Genomic DNA, 17,798 nt, shown 5'->3' with positions numbered 1-17,798 from the left:
ATTACCTTCCTCTAGGCTGTCACACTGACTTTTACAACTGGTTTTTGGCAGAGTGAAGGACTGAGCTACCTTCTGCAGCCAGGGAAGATGCTGACATGGCTAATTCCCATCCTTTTGTGGCTTTGCAAACTCGCTGCCAAATGGCTGCAGTTCTGAAGAGCTGCACTGTATACAGAGGAAATGGTTCTCTTCAAGCCTATGGGTTGCTGTGGGTTTTAAAGAGATTTACCAGGGATCTTAAACTTTTATCGAGCAGTGTTTGAAGGCAGGTTCTGTTTCGGACTTACAGTTTAATGTATGTATTTTCATGAGATGTGTTAGTAACAGATGTTCCTTTAGGAAAATAAACCTGTCCCTTGACAGTATTTTTTTTCTCCCCTATTTTTTCTTTAGCTCATGTGTTTGTAATTAAGACCTATTTTGCCCAACTGAAAATAGATGTTGGCAGTGCTCCTGTACTGTGGCCTTTATTAACAGTGAAGTAATAATATGCTGTAATCAATTTCCAGCAAGCTGAAAAGCAGGATAATGCCATCCACACATACTGTAGAATGAAAAATCCTGAAGCAGGAATTGGGGGGCTTCCTGTGGAAGTGACAGTGCATTCTCAACATGCCTCTTCATGTCGAGTATAGTTATGTATTCTCCACACAGGCTGAGAGGTGATGTTTATACACACTCGGTTGTTGATTTATTCATAGTAGTCTGACTTATTTGTCTTTGTTTTCACACATACTGTAGTTTTCTGGTGTTTTTAATACAAAGCTAAAAAAATAAATTAAGATTTAAAATATGTATTTTAAACTGTTATCTGAGCTTAACTCTGTTCCTTTGTTTCCTTCCTCAAAATTTATTTTGCATAGATAAATGCAAGGGAAGATATTGACAGGGCTGTTTACTTTGACAGCACATTTAGCAGTGTTTTATATAACAGACTTGTGACAGTGAATTTGAAATATATAGCTGTGAATATTCACAGTGGAGATGACGGTTCTGCTTATTCTCTGAGGAAGCCCATAACATGCCATGTATCTGAGAGTCCAGTCAGAATAGCTAGGAATCTAAATATTCAATACAGCAATGCACTGTGTGCAAGGATTATTTACGGAATAGTGCACAAAATCGTTCATCTTGCCTGAAAAAGCATACAAATATCAATGCAGGTTTGCTTAGATGGTAAGTTATTTTTTGGCTGGCTATCTTCATAGGCAGAACAGTAGAGAAGATATTAATATATGAAAAGCAAATGCTTGTGAGGAAACCTCTAAGCGTGCAAGTCTGTTTTGTTGGAAACTTGTAACTGTGAAAGACTGATTTGTGTGATGGGGTAAAGAAAAACAAGCAATAGGTGACATCAGTCATGATCTGCTGTAGCTGGTCTTCATCCAAGCTTTCAACTGACCACTATCCAGTAACATGCCAGCAAGTAAGCTATAACTCACTTATTTTAAAGTGTTTGGTAAAACTTTCCCTGAATTAGCCTAATGGGAGGATATTCCACTCTGTGAAGTGGTTTTTGTATTTGAGGCCCCTGCAAAATTCAGTCTGTCCTCTTATTGCCCAGCTGCACCAGAATCCTCTGGTTTGGAAAACAAAACTGTTGCCCTGATCAAACAAGTAGCTTCAGGCTTGCCAAGGTAGTGTGGAAAAGAGGTGGTAGCGGAGTCGACAAAAGGAATCTGGAGACTTTCCCCTAAATTATCATTTACCTGCTAGGCTCATTCTTACCCATTTTATCAAATACTCAAAGATGCTTGATTTGACTCAGGATCAAAGTCGAACCTTTAAATTAGATGAACACGCAGGCACCAATTACCAAGCTAGCAGTGAACTCGTAGTGAACTCAGTGCACCAAAAGTGAGAGCCAGGGAGCTGTTGAAGTACAAGGTAATGTCCAGAGCAGGACACAGTCTCCATGAGTTCATCCGAACACTGTCACAGCTGAGGGCTTGTGTGTGTGTGTGTATGTGATTGTGTGTGTTCTGTGACTGATTCATGCCTGAGGCTGCTGGGTGATGTGCTGTAGTGAGGGCAGAGGAAGGAAGGAAGAGAGGAGGGAGAGGGAATGTGGATGGAACAGCAAACCACAGAAACATCTCTTTGATCTCTAGGGGTAAGAAAAGAGCACTTAACAGTGAAAGGATGGGAGTGAGGAAAACTGTCCAGCTGAACAATTTATAAGCTAAATTGTAAGACCCCAAAGAAGCAAGCATAGTAGTTATGACTACATAGTACCATAACCACATTTCAGAAGTATTGAACAAACATAGAATAAGTAATTACACATTTTTTCTCTATAAACTTCCAAACCACCCTCAAGCATAATGTTTCACCCCCTTCCTCCTATTTCATTAGTTGCCTAATTCAATGAATTTAGAGAAATTCCAAAAAGCACAGTTGCACAACTAGAGTTGATTGGATATTTTCATAGTCTCAGATAATTTCCACCATGATGTATCATAACCTGTTTATTTTCTGTTTTTCTTTGATCATTTGGAGGCATTTTTCAGAAAAGGCCCCTCACTCATCTCCTTAGATTCTTTGTGGTTACAGAGTGTGGGAGCTGGGCCATGTTTAACAGCACATATGGTGTGTTGAGACATAATTCCAGGGCTGTGCCACCATGTGATATGTAGAAAGGGAATTGGGGATGAGCATATTGTTTGTTGCCAAAGAAATAAAGTCAGAATTCCTTCCTGAAAGTTTGTAATGTGTTGGCACTCTTTGAGAGCTTAAAACCATGAGATAGAGCAGCGGATCTTGCAGTGAAATGGGCCTTCCTCAGGGCTGTGCACAATGTGTCTTCTGGAGACATCAGAAAGTCCAGGAAAGCTCCATCTGTACTTGTACTTATGCTTCTTTATGCTCTCCTCCCTTTCCTATCTCTCTGATTTCTCTGCTTTTGAAAATGTTCACCTTTCTGGCAGCCATATGAAAGTGAATAACATTTCTTTTGATCGCTGTCTCAGACTTGAAGTCCAGTGGGCTGGACATCTGCCCTAGTACTGCTATGGAACAGGCTGATATGGTACTTCTCCTTCTTGCCCACTCCCAAAGAGCTGAAAAAGTGGCACAATATGATAATATTTTTGGAGTGCAACCGTTTGGTCTTGTCGACCTGATGTTTTTTGGTTTGTTTCTTTTTCAGCTGCAGGGAGGTGCTGTAGCTGTTAGTGGAGTGGCAATACAGGAGGTGATGGGAATTGTAAGCCTTTGTCTGAGATCCTGCCTAGTAGCTCCTTAGCTGTTATTTGGCAGCATGAGATTCTATGGCTTTTGAAGCTATTGGAATATAGTTGTATGTGTAAAAACAGCAGTCACTCTAGATAAGTTTTTTGGGCATTTTTATTCACTCAAAAAAAAGTTAATTTGAATAATGTTATAAACAGAATACATATGAATGGCTTCCATTGTTTTCCATATGTTGTATTGCTGCATAGAGGTAAAGGAGATTACCCTCTGCAGCAGTGCAGGACATTGAATCCTTCACAGTGCTCTGCAAATTGTTGCCCTGTGGCATTTCATCACAACATAGTGGATCTTGTCGCCGTTAAACTATGGGGTTTTGTTCAATGTCCTTATATCATGTGCCTCCTTCTTCCTGGAAAATTAAGTGGTTTAAGTCCAAATGGGAGTATGTGTAAACTGCAGACTGGAACATTTCTTCATGTTTTCTCAGATGAACTTTTCTGGCATTTCTTCTTAAGGCATGGGAAGTGGTGGATACTCATGGGCTTTTCACCTCTAAAGGAGTATAGATTTGGAGGAATAGTTTTATTTTCTTTAAAGATAGAAAGCAAATCAAATCACTATTGTAACAAGTTTTGTTACTGACTCCCCAAAGTTCCTAAGGGTATGTTGTTTTAATGTGGTGACTTAATGAAAAGGATGTTAGAGCTCTTAAAATATCTGTGTGGTGCCAAGCTTGTTGCATCTGTTACTTGGTTCTGGCCTGCCATTTTGCTCCACAGCTGAAATTCTCCCCATCCCGACACTAGGGGATGCATGAGACTATGCTGTGTCCCTGACACAGCCATCCTTGCTGCAAAGGTTCAAACCTTTCCTTATCTCAAAGGGTAGTCCCAGCTTCCTTTGAACCCACACCTTCTTTACAGTAGCAAACCAGATTGCCTTAGGAAAACTATGCCACCTTTCAATTTCCTTTTTATTAACTTCTTTGTTAGGATTTTTGTTGGCATTGTACCAAGAAGCTCTTTTTTACGACTTAGACTTTTTTTTTTTACATGAAAAGTGGATTTGCATTAATCTGATTTTTTTTTTTTTTTTTTTCTGGTTCTAACAAATCTGATGACTTAAAATGGAAACCTTTTGTAGTTCTGTGGGCACCCATTTCTGACCATGCAAATGTATAAGTGAGAAGATAATGAAAAAATAATTTAATGAAAAAGAAAAAGGAACGTATTACAGATGTCATTCAGCTCTGTAGCTGCTAGTTTCTATTCTATGGCTTTCTCAAAAAATTGCTTATTAGAAAAACAACTACCATGCTGAGGAGAAGAATTAGGGCTATTTCAAGCATATTATTTCACTGTTTCTTGCCAGTGGGAGACTTGGGAAGGGGGTTGGGGGTTTACAGTGGCTAGACAGACCATTAAATTGGTATTAAACACTTTTCCATATGAAGGAAGTCTCCTTCTGCCAAAAATCCAGGAGCAGGGGGATCAGTTTCAATGCAAGTACTGCTGGGATGGGGCTAGATAAACGTTAAAAAATTAAGAGGTCACTGGGGTCAGGGTGCAGGCTTCAGAGCCCGTCTGGCTGGCTTCCTTGTAGACTCTTGGGGAGTTGGCACACTAAAGCAGCATGACGTCCTGCGTAAACATTTGATCCTCCTGACCAGTTTTTTTTCCATGGTATTAACTTTCTTCACAGAAAAAAAAAAAGTATATAAAATTGACAAAAGCTGGTTTATATCAATTTTCACCATGCAGAGCCACAGAAAGATTCCTGTGTTGTGTCCAAAACAAAGGAGAGGGCAAAGGAAGAAAGAGCAGGTTGCCAAACTACTTGTATAGATTCACAAACTGCCTTAGTTCCTAAAATAGCAGCACAGTACAACAGAGAGCTCCTCTGAGAAGATGATAAAATGCACTGGCATCGATTTTTCAGCTAGTTAATCAAATGGAAAAGATAAATAATATAAACCCTACAAATCAGGAAAGATGGAAGGGATTGCTTTAAAATCCCAAATCAAAGAAATATTAGAGGGCTGGCTAAATCCCCAGAGTAGAGTAAACCTGAATGGAGCAACAGTGTCAGGATTGGAGGCCAAGAGACAGATTCTGAGTTGAACAGGGAGTTGGCACTGTGTGATGAAGGGCACAGGTGTACTTTCATATTGCTCTTCTATGTTCTTGACTCTGGGGACACAAGTCATTCCCATGGCAGCTCGTACAGTTCCTGGGCTTCTTTAGCTGATGTCCTGTGGCTACTGGAAAGCACCAAATCTCTTGAGACCATTATGTGCAGTGCAGTCATGCTTCCTGTTTGGGAACAGAGACAACTAAGGGTGTCTTAAGGGTGACAACAGTGTGCTGGCGAAACTGAGTAAGGTGAGGCTCAAGCCCTGGCTGGATCTTTCACTTTCCTGGATGCTACAGACAAAGAGTTAAGGATTTGGCCCATAATTTCTATCGTTTAGAAATCTTCTGTCTGGCTTGGCTTTCACTCACTGAAAAACAGTGTTTCAACTTCAAAATACTGATCTCAGTTCAGTAAAAGCAAATAAACAGAAAATCTCTGCTGTGCTGTTGTAAATTTCCCTTTTTATATGCTGGAGTCTTGTTTGGTTATCCTTCAACATAGGTTCTAGATTCTGGAAATAAACTAATGCTGTTCCTCTTCCAAGTCTGGCCATGAGAAGATGCGTTCATGTTCCTGTATGCAGCTTGGTGCAAACTTCGACTGCACTCTGCTTGGGAACCCACCAGTGCAGGACTTTGTGCTTGGACACAGCTCTGCTAAGCTGCTGGGGAATTTGTGTGGTATATCTTCACTAACAGATGGTATTGTAGTAGCAGAGCTTAACTCTGACAGAATTTGGCCATTAAACAGTGAAGCAGCTCCGGAGTCTGTATTGTCAATAAAGGATCATGATGGTTTGTTAAATTTGCTGGTTTGTTGCATCAAAAAAAAAAGTTGCTTTCTATTTTAAATCTGGAAATTATTTTTTCATAAACATAACTGCATTTTCAGAGCTCTTTTGTTGTGCCTGTAAAACAGAAACAGGCCCTCTCGCCTGCTATACAACCTTTTCTGAAAGTCTCAAGGGCTGGATGCTACAGCCCTGTGCCTATAACATGACCAAAAGCAGTTCTGTTCCCATAGCTGAATTACAGTTTGGTCCTAAAACGCATATGCACATGTATGTAATGTTGCAGGCCTGACAGTTTGCTATAGATATCTTTGATATGATCAAAATGCACTTTGGAGGTGACAGGTACACGTTTGGAAGCATCTGTATTTCTGCCACAAGGTTGGGAAAAAAATTCATTATATTTTGGGGCTGTTTGGGTTTTATTGCGTAAAACATTCAAATCTGGTCAACTGAATAGAGGGTTTTTCCAGGTGACATTCTTTTCTGCGATGTGACCCCTGGTAAGATAGTAATAAAGGAAGAGACTCTAATGACACAGATGACCAGTGAATGCAGCACGTGGGGAGGGAGGAGAGCAGGATCAAATGACATGACAAAGGCAAGCAGAGAAGATTTAATAAGCTGTACTAAAAGCTGAAAATAACTCAGGGAGATGATAAAATGTGCAGCATGGGGGTGGGGGAGTCAAGCTTAAAGAAAAGAGCAGTGGTGCCCACAGAAATGACCACAGTCCACTTTTATTTTAACTACTTACAGGAAGGTGATGAGTCACCTCTCCCAGAGCTCTTTGATTTATTAGTGAGGTGAGTTTCCTGCTGTGGAAATTAGAGCCAGCAAAACTGCCAAAGGGGGAGGAAGAGTGTGCTCGGACATCTTTGTAAGCTCTGTGAGGAGGAGAAGGAGGAGGCAACCCACTTGGGCTGGGGAGAGGACCATGCCAGGGACACACAAGTCGGTGAGAAAGAGTTATGTTAGCCCCTGTAAGGTGCAAAATAAAATACTGAGAGAGTTTCAGATACAGAGTGGCCACAGACAAATGAAGCACTCTGAATTTAACTTCTGTTTTCTGAGTGCAGAAAATTTCACTCTTGAAACAACAGGTCACTGGGAGTTCAGATGTCCAATAAGTTACAGAGCTATGTTAATTTGTTCCACATTGAGCCTGAAGTCTACAATTAGGTGGAACAGGATTTTATAGTAACTTTTTATTAAAGTAAAAGCTCAGATTTTCAGGTACTGTGTGCACTTCCTGGACCTGACCAGCAGTCCTGCCAGAGAGCTTGGAAACCTTCGGGTACAAAGATGTTGAAATAGATAGGTAGATATTTTATGGTTTTATTTTTGGTGGCTTTGGTTGGATTTCTGTTGCTGGTTGTTTGTTTTGGTGGTTGTTTGGTTTTCTAATTTTTTTAATTAATATTTTTCCATTTGAAAATGTTCTCAGAAAGTTGTAACTGACTGTGAAACACAGGAAAAGGGTAAAACAATTCTAACAGAACTGCAGCCTAGCTCGGTCTGCATGCATATATCTGCCTATGTACTGTTTGCTGTTTTGGGGGAAAGGACAGGTCACTAAGAGGGGACAGACCTTCCTTAGTTGAAGTAGTTAAGGCTTTGAACTGAAGTATATGTAGATGTGTGAGTATCATTACAAATAGAGACCATACTGAGCATTAGCAGTACAACAGGATAAAGCTCTGTGTAAAATAGCCTTGAATAATTACGCAGCTTTAAATAAGATCGAATGTTCTCCGTGCTCACTCCATCCACATTGTCATGCATCCTTTCTAACTCTAGAAATTCAACTCTAGAAATTCTAGAATAAGGTGTTCACAGAAAGCCAACAGAAGACCAGCTTGTAAATGTTTTTTCAGGCCTAACTGGGGTTCAAACTGGCACCATGTGTTCAAATGCTTCAGTTACCGTGAAGCTGGGTCCCATTCTAAGCTTTGCAGATCAGGCTAGCCAAGTTATTCGCCAGGCATTATTCATTCTTACTGGCTTAGAGAAAACATTCGTCATCATGTTAATATTTGTTATGTAGGTTTATTTCATATTTGGTTTTGGAGTTTTGGGGGTTTATTTTCAATTTCCTCTGCTGCTTCAGTAACTCCTCAATTTCTTGCAGTCCTTAATTTGAAACTGTAAGTTTATTATTTCAGCTTCCAAAGATGATTATTTGGCATTGAGTAAACAACCTTAGCTATGCACTTGCTGACATTCCTCCATAATAACTCTCTGCCCCTATTTTATCGCTTATGGAATTGCTTTCTAATCCTTTTCATGGGTCTTTTTTTTTTTTTAAAAAGCTTTTTTTTTTATAATAACATTTGTTAGAAAATGAAAGTAAAACCAATTAAGTCTGCCTTATTGTACTTACAAAAGATTGATGTGTGTAAAGTCTAACAGCTTATTTGGGGATTTTAATCTAAAAGTGCCCTGCAATAACATTAGCTTGTGTTCTGGGAACTAGCTGTAATAGAGAAGCCACTGCCTGCAGAGATACTGAACTAAATTAAAGTATTGTGTGCTGGTATTCTAGCATCTGCCTTATACGTTAATCTCTGGAAAATGCTTGAAAATACCCTAAAGTAGCAGCCATTTCTTTGTTTAAGTTTGAAAGCTTTTTGTATCTATTCTCATTAATGCTGTAGTGCAGAAGATTCACTGTTCAGTAAATGAATTGAACAGAAGCTTCTACAAACCAAGAACAGATTGCAGTTTTCCCATTTCAGTCTCCATTTTATTTTTGTTGTTTAAATTTGAGCTCTAGGGACCTAGGCTTTACTATGCTTGCTTCAACATATGTGTTCCTGGCTAGAAAGAAGCAAAATTGTTGGACTCAAATACTGAAAAAATTGAAATAATTTGCTGTCTGAATGACTGAGGATTTCTTACTCTACCTTAGTTTTCTCTTGAGTTATATTTGCATATATGAGACTTCAAGTGTACAGTTTCTCTGAAAGGTGGGTTCTGAAAATGCTTCATCTTCATTGTCAAATCTCTCATTTTTCTTCTCCGTTACAAAATTTTCATTCATCCAGCCCTGGATCGGAAACAATACCATGTGATTTGCAATCATATATGACATAAATAGTTGAAGCTGTAAAAGCAGCATGTAGTAAACAAACAGACTGTAGGCAGTAATATATTTGAATACAGGATTTTTAGTCATGAATAATCCATGAGTTTATAAAAAACAGTCTGTTTATAGATAATTTAGGAATAGAAGAATGCTTTAATTCATGAAATAACTTATCTTCTCCAGCCTTAAAAAAACAATTCCATGAAATGCAAGGAAAAAAAAACCAGCTGTGACGTACAGATTTTCCCAACTTAGCCGTTGCTCTTTCAGAAAATAAAGTATGCATTAATTAGGACAAGGCCTGGAAATAGATTATGTATCTCCAAGTGCTCTCCCTTTAGCTGCTGATCGGTGGAGTGATGCCTATGCTGCAGGTGAACATCCTTGAACATCCTCCTGCAGATGCAACTCTGCTGGTTGAAAATGTTATTGCTTCCAGCTGCTTGTCCCTTTTCCCTGCCTGGACATTAGTCCCTTTTTAGAGCTGCTGGAGGAGCTCCTCATGCAGCCAATCCTCAATTCATCTTCAACGAAGGAATCAGATTGGTAAAAACATGTTATTTAAGTTGTTTAGGAAGTTATTATGTACATGAGCAGTTTCATTAGCAGGTCTGAAGGGACACAACTTGAATAAGAAAATGATGGGCGCTCATCACCTTGCTCTGTCTCTGGCCCAGTGAATAGGTTAAGTATTGTCATACCAAATAAATCAGTAAGAGGAGAAATGCTAGCATGTGCATCCTGGCACATAGTTTAGCCCTACTTAGAGGTTTTAGAGGTGTCCTTGGAGTGTCTGGGAAATTAGGATACCTTGTAGGAAGGCCTTCTATTATAGGAAAGAGACCAATATCTATTTGTCAATCTAGCCTGAAAGAGTGCAGGTGTTTCAGATATAATGATTATGGCATTTCTGAGCCTTTCTCTTCATTGCTTTTCTTCAGCCAAAGGTGTCTGTTGAATTTGAACGAAACTATATCCAAAGTATATAACTAATTTGAAAATGTTTTTTATAGCTAAAAAACTACTTTCCTTCTCCAAACGAAAAAGTCCATCAACTCCCTTCCCATCTGAGCTCTTTCCTGCTTCTGAAGCAAGTTCCTTTAACAGTTTACAACAAGCTCTGTATGCCTTTCACGTCAGGTCATGTACTTAAAAACAATGCTTACAAAGCAGGAGCTCTATTAGGATAAATTAATATCTTAAAGTGCTTGCAATAAGAAAAATCCTTTACTTGTTTTAAGTAGGAATAGTAAAATCTAGTTTTAAAATTATTACAGAGGAAACAATTTGAAATGGGAAATCAGAAGAGGAGTGTGAAGAGAAAATAATGAAGGGAGAGTGTGATAGTGTTTCAGACTGAAGTTCCTTATATGTATTTAATTAAGAGCCAATAAAATACGATTTAAATGTACATAAACTAGACATAGTAGAAACTTGTTAATTTGCACTCTAATAATTTGCAGATTTTATAATTCATGAAAAAAAAAAATAGAAGCTTCCTTCTGCCTCCCAGCAATGGTTTAAACCAGAGGCAGTAGTGAAGTAGCCTATTATTAACACTTAATTTCGTTGGCAAGTACACCGGAAAGCAGTATCTAATTCATGAGACTGTGTTATAAGGGATTAACTACAGGATCATAGATATTAATGCACCGTAAAGTGTACTTCATTTTATCTTTGCATTCCTACTCTTTCAGACAGCACTCGGTGTAATGCTCTATGATTTTCACTGATTTGTAGTGGGATGTAAATAAGCATTTGTGCCAGGTAGCAAAAGCAATGATTTGCTGTAACTCTTGGGTATTAAAATCGCAAATCACCACCGCCAACAGGCCAAAGGCCTGATCACTGAAGCTTTTGAAAGCGTGCCTGGAAATTCCTCAGGATTGTTTGAGCTTTCTCTTTCAGAGGTTTTAGTTGTCGTAGGTGGCAGGAGGTCAGCTCACTGTTGTAGCTCACTGTGCCTGCGGGACAGACTATCGACACATAGTTATGGGTGAAGGAGCAGAGGATGGTCTAGTTTTGGTTGATGTGAATTTTTCTAAAGTGAATCCTGACAGGTCAGCTCCTGCCTATTATTATTATTTTATTCATATAGGTCTGATATTACTGCCTACTCTGACTTGTGCAATACCTCCAGATTATACTGTTCAGTGATGCAGTTTTAGTTTCTTTTCTTTTTGGCTTGTTTGTGTAAGAGGGTATATTGAATTTGATGTTTCCCTGTGGTACTATAATTTATACTAAATTAATATTTACCTCTTTCAGCCACTTTTAACCTGTTATGTGCAATATCTTCAGCTTGCCTGGGTGTGAGTGTTAATACAAAATCTAAGAAATACATTTGGAACTTTGCTAGATTTTAATAATAAACTTCATACATTTAATCAATTTCGTAATTAGATTGAGATGTTAAATGTATTTTTATTTCTAAACTAATGTTTACTTAAATGAATTATGAATCAGTGTTCATTTTTTTATTGCCACCAGGGTATGTTAGGATCTGTTCCTTCGAAATCCAGTTGTGTGAACTGACCTTGATGAGCTGCCCTCGCTCCACACTGAATCAGTAAAAAACCCAAGAAAGTTGTAACGTGGCCATATCAGATGAAGGTGTTCCAGTTTGCTTTAATCCTGACTCCAGTAACCTGGAAACTGTCTACCCAGCTATATGCAAAAACTTGGAGGGATCGTCCATTGAGCCAAATTTCATCATCTGCCAGGTAATTACAGCCCTTGCTATCTTCAGCAGGGAATTACCCATGTAGGACCTTTTGTATTTGTTCTTCTCTTGTGGTGTGTTTGTTTAATCAAACTTACTTACTTGCAGCTTTCATTCTGCAGCTAGAAGGCCCATAGCAAGGTAGAGGAGCTGGCTTTTGCATTATGATTCAAATGAAGTTGAAATTAGGATGAAATTATGTTCAGTAATTGATGTTAAAATGTATGTTAGAATAAATGATCCTTTGATAAACTGACTCTGAGGATTGTTATGATGTTTCTTGTCTGCATCCTAAAACAGGATGAAACTGTAGTGCCTTGTGATTAATAGTTCTGTCTTGCGCTGTACCTTTCTGGCACAATGAACCAACCAGATCAGCTTTTAAGGAAAAACTTGTTTGGAAACAAACCAAATCCTCAAAACCTAAAACCTCATACAGAGTAAAACACACACAAAAGTGTCTTCTCCCAGACAATTAGAACAGCTGCCTTAACTGTTGAGGTAAATAGCAAGGATCAGAATAGCTTTCAAATGGCATAGGAAATTATTTTTCTACTTTATTTTAATCTGTTCTGTATTTTCATTGAAACAAAGGGTCTTTTGGAAACAGCACACTAAGCTATGCTTAGAAAACACTTGTGTTGCATCATAGTGGCAAAAACCAACCAAGCAGTCAGCATTTTCAGCCATGCCAGGTGTTTTGCAGGGTTTGATCAAGTCCAGATCGTCATGAAAGGATCTACATTTTAGCATTGGCCTTTTGAGGAAATGTAGTTTCAGTTCCATTACACCTGCAGAACTGAGACTCTAGCAAGAAATCAATAGGTCCTGGTGACTTAAATACTTATTTTTCAGGTGGTCTGTGTTTCTAAATTGTATCTCATATTATGCATTTACCAAGGCTTATTTAAGGAGAAGTGGATTTGCTTGTTTTGTAGGAGCATTTTACCCCTCACATAAAAGGAGTTCACTTCATCTTGTCAAGTTTTCTTCTGCTACTTCTGTTGAAAATGTTTTGTTTCTGTTTCTCTTCGTTATCCTGCTTTGCCTTTTCTTCCTAAGGCTTGCAAGGAAGTCTGCTTAGGCTGAAAGATGGCAGGAATCTGTTGGTAGTGGGGAGATGTCTCAAGAAAGGCTGTTAGGAATTTACTGTGGTATTTCTTGGCCAAAAGAAGATGAGCAATAAGACAAAAACATTATCCTGCCAAGAATATGCTCAAGGAGGTAATTAGTAATAGTCATAGAAGAAAAGAACAGGTAAGGAAACATGAAATTAAATGTAGCTAAGTATGCAAACCTGCTCTTGCTGTGGGTCACTATTGGTGATTTTTAAAGCAAATAGACTGGGCAGCACCAGCTTCATCTTATATTTAATTGCTGATCCTAATGGCAAATACTGTTGCCTTCATTTTCAAAATACTTTCTTGCAGGTGGGCACTGAAAAGGTGTGGGGCCTTTACTGTGGCATGATGTTCATCTCCTCTGGAAGTTCAGCCTTCAGCAGCTGCGTGGGGACTTGTGCCTCATCTGACAGTACTGTCTGCTAGGGCAAACCATGCTACATGGGCAGCAGCTTTGTGGCCTTCCCCCTTGGTTGAAAGCTAGGAGCCACCTTCGTGCTTTACAGCATGGCTGACAAGGGAAGTTATCCTATATATTTTACTAGTTTCCTTGTGCAGCCAGTTGTCTGTTGGGATTTTGTTTTTTGCTTATTGCAAGTTAGAGTTGAGCTTGTGTCTCTGAAAAAAAAATGTTTTGAATGCCTCATAGTAGTCAGAATATTTTTCAGTCTCATTCTTAACCATTTTTAAACTGTATTCCCTCACTGGTAAGCGTAAGTAATTTAAGATTTAAATTTTTTGTTCTTTTCCATATAAATGTCTCCCTTAAGATTAAGCTTGAATTAACTTCATGTTGTTGGCCATTACTTGCATTCATGGGTAAATTAAAGCGCCTGGTTCCCTGTCACTGATTTTTCAAATGTTAGTAATAAAAATTGCAGAAGCGTTTTTAATGCCAGAGATTTAACAGATGTTGGTGGACACATTAGCTTTAGACACAGATTTGGCAGGGAAAATTTGAACTAAGAATGGCTGATTCTGTATTCTTTAGGTTTAATTTTAGCTTTACTGGCCTTTCAGGTGTGCTTGAAAGCAAGATGGATTATGAAGATGTGTGCCACAACTTATTGGCATGTATCCCTGAAACAGGAACATGTGAGATGAGAAACTTCATATGGCAAGATGTGTGTAATGGCCAATATCAAAAGCTGTTCACCCATCCTTAATGACTATAACCTGAAACCTATTATGAAGTTCATTATAGGAGCTGAACTCTCTTCTTGCTATAAACTGACTATTTTGGTTTTTTTTTCTGTACTAACATTGAAGCTCGCTCCTTATCCTGATGAATGTCTACATGTGGTCCTGAAACTCGCTGTTGTCCTGCATGTCTCCTGTTTCTCTTATGTCGCTACCTTGAGAGTGATTTCTCATAATTACAGCACATTTTTGTGAGGACACATTGCCTCTTCTGTGCTGCCAGACCCAGTCCTCAGAGTCGCAGTAGCTGGAGGGCAGGCAGAGAGTATTTTGCAGCTGCTTTGTGAAAATCCCAGTGGCTGAGACCTTGGTGATGTTGGGACTCAGACAAATCCAGATGTTGAGAGTTCTTCCAGCACACATCCTGAGCTTCAAAATGTTCACAAATTGTTGTTAATAATAGGTGCAGCCTGTCTAAAGGTCATGCTTACACTGTACTACATTAATATCTACTCTAGCTGCAGTTCAGACTCCCTGGCACAAGCAAGTATAGAAGGAAAAAATTGCTGCAAGCCATTTTATACTCAACTAAATAAAGGCCAAGCCTCATCCTGGTATAAGAACAAAGCTGATTAAAAGCTGGTGTAATGTATTTGTAGCTGTTTGAGATATTGTTCACATACTGAAGTGTTGCCTGTTGCTATAACCCTCCTGTACCCATAGCCAGACAAGGACTAGTGAATTGCTGATCTGACACTGACATGTCGTGTGATGGTTTCTCCACCCTTGGGGAATTCTCCCTGAAGAGTTGAATCCTGTCTCAGAACTGTTTTGCGCTGTTGGAACAGTTTAAAGAAGCTGCCTGCTGTCAGTCAAGCCTGTTGTGTCGAACAGATGTTTGCACTCCTGTCTCAGAACTGCATGAATTCACATCTGAGCCTTAACCAGACAAAGCACATTTGAGTGGGGTCCTTTTCTCTGTGTTGTTTGCTTTTCCACCCGTTTTAGTCTGCCAGGTATGTGCCAATGCTGAGTGCTGTGTGCAGGGATATCCTCTAGTCAGCACTCAAGTCTCTGAGGGATCTTTCAGACAAATAGTATGCATGTCTTTTACCAGAAGCTTTCTAATCTGACATTATGAATAATACAGAGCATGTCAAGAATGTCTCTTTGTTCTAATGGAAGTGGCAGGTTCCTGTGGTGGAAGTTAGGAGTTTTTGGTCTTTGGAATGGGAGAGGTGCAACCTGCTTCATTACTGTGGGGAAGTAATTCTGCTTGGTGCATCTGTTTGTGCTCCTGATGTTTGCCTGTTTGTCTTCTTTCTTGGACTCCAAGGTGTTTGAAACAGTGACTTTTTCTTTTTTTCTCATTTATAGTAACCTGAGAGGTGAACCTGTTCTCCATCAGAGCCTGTGGAGTTTTCTGCACTACAATGAAAACAGTTGAAAAAGGTGTTGTAAGATATGCTATGCTGTAAAAACTATTTGCTTACATTTCTCTCAAATTTGTACATTGAATTGGTGATGAAAATGCAAGTCTGTGTTTTGATATCAGCTAAACCTAAGGAAACCCATTTTTTTCCCCATGAATTTCTATTTTTCCTTCTCGATATTCCTTACTGTGTCCTAAATATATTCCTGTACTTCTGCTTTTCATATAAATGTGTGGATTTCCCTTCATTTTCAGAACGTCACCTGAGAGATCTGTGACTTAGAGAAGCCCTGGGGGGACTTTTCTGTCTGTCTCCCAAGTTCAATTTTTTCAGTCAGAAAGTGAGGCAACTGTTCCAGCTGATCCCTGGGAAAGCGGAGAGGTTGGTGTGCCCAGGAGGGGTTAGCTGTATTTGACTGTGGGACCCAACCTCAAACTTCCTCAGCAACAGGAGAATTTTATTTTATGAGCTCTCTGATGTGGTCCTTTCATGCTTTCATACTGCATGCACATTGAATTTTCCTTTTGAACTGTACATTTAGCAGTTGGAAACAGCTTTCTTTCATTCCACCAACTCCAGAGATGGAATCCTTCTTCTCTCCCAGTTCTTGTCTTTACAGTAAATCCATGTATCTTTTGAAACCGAGCATTGTGCTTATGGCTTTACTTTTACGTGTTCAAGCAATTGTCTAGTTTAAAAATAAAATATCTCATTACATTTGTGAGAAAATTTGCTTTCTTAAACCATTTGAAGCTATTTTTATCAGGCCATTTCTCCAGCAGGTTTATGACCTCATCTTTTATTAAACTCCATCTGACCTCACTTGTTAACAAAGGTCAGACATATTCGTTTCCTAGCTTCTCTTTTACCAAGTGACACCCACACTGGTGGTGCTTTCCCATTCGGAGAGCTGCTTTTCTTCCAGCAGCACAACAGGTGAAAATCAGTCCAGCTCTGGAGATCCTTTTCTTACTGTTAGTATGTAGGCATGGTTTGCTCTCGGTGGTTTGCTGTGCCCTTTAGTTTCCCCCTTTCCCCTTCTTGAAGTGTGTAGCCTGTTCACCTGCTGCCAGACTCCAACTGTGCCAGTTAGAAAAGGGTCTGCCTGCCTCTTTATTTTACATGGAAGTTAATAGACGTTTCTTGGAAACCTACATGCCACTTCTTCAAATCAGCACTGAATCCACTCCTTGGGTGGTGGTGGTTTCCAGATGCTGATTACATCAAGTGGGAGCTGTTCAAAGTCCCCTTCTCTCATCACTGCCATGTTAGCAAGTTGGGGGCTGTCTGTTTTGGTAGCCTAGATGTTGAGGTTGACTGGTGAGTCAAGAAAAAAAAGAAGATTTGAACTTGGCTTTTTATTAGAACCTTACTTTCTTCAATAAGGTAGGGGTTGATCTATTTTTCTTGCTTGGTAAAAGAAGGTCTCTGAAGTGAGTGTGATATGTCTGTCTTAATCAGGGATATGGCTCAAGGATAAAAGGAGCATCTTCATACTTCACTACTCCTCTCATTTTAGGTGTGTCCATGTCTAATCAGCAATCTAAATATCTATTTGCTTCTCCAGCTTAATTTATGACAAGCTTGGAATGTAATTTCTTTCTTGTTGAGAATTTAGGATTTTGTTTAACTTTTTAGAATAAAACAGTACCTGCAACTGTGTATGAGTTGAAGTTCCCACAGCATTTCAGTTTCTTCTCCTGGAAGAAGATAGTCCTATTTTGGGAATCAGTCATCTGTCCACCCCTGTTGATACTGGGACATAATATTCATTTGACATCTCTACAAAGCCTGTCTGTTTGGTCAGGAGCATACACATACAGCTGCTCCTTTGGTTTCACCTGATCCCTGAGTCCATCCATCCTGAAAATATGTGTTAGTGTGTCACTGCTGAGGATGGCACTTTCCTTTTTCACAGTCTGTGCCTCCCCCTATTTATCACTCATATTGTCTTGGGTTAACTCTGTATCCTTACTATCACCTTTTCTGCCTTTTTCTATCTTTTTACTTGCTGGTTATGCCCTGTTTTGGCTAACCTTATTGCTTTTCCTGCCGCTGCTGTATTTATTGATGAATGGCTCATTTCACCCCAGGCCACATAATCAGTACTCCTTCTCTTTTTCCCCTTGCTGAGAACTTGAAAAATGTACTTGCAGAAATATTTGAGGATAGGACGTTT

The 17,798-nt window shown here is 39.3% G+C and overlaps 1 long non-coding RNA gene across 1 annotated transcript; it reads left to right on the top strand.

Moving 5' to 3' along the window:
* The first annotated feature begins 516 nt into the window (after positions 1–516).
* LOC133265683 (uncharacterized) lies at positions 517–13,560 on the top strand. Its single transcript, XR_009742071.1, has 3 exons — positions 517–662; positions 11,726–11,926; positions 13,356–13,560. It is a non-coding gene; the product is annotated as an uncharacterized LOC133265683 (long non-coding RNA).
* Positions 13,561–17,798: the final 4,238 nt, after the last annotated feature.

This window comes from Pezoporus flaviventris, unplaced genomic scaffold, assembly GCF_033815535.1.
Source record: "Pezoporus flaviventris isolate CSIRO_AGI_PZ_B2104156 unplaced genomic scaffold, CSIRO_AGI_Pfla_v1 ptg000006l, whole genome shotgun sequence".
NCBI lineage: Eukaryota > Metazoa > Chordata > Aves > Psittaciformes > Psittacidae > Pezoporus > Pezoporus flaviventris.
Note: the sequence above shows the minus strand (reverse complement) of the source record. Positions and strands in the feature narration are given on the sequence as shown.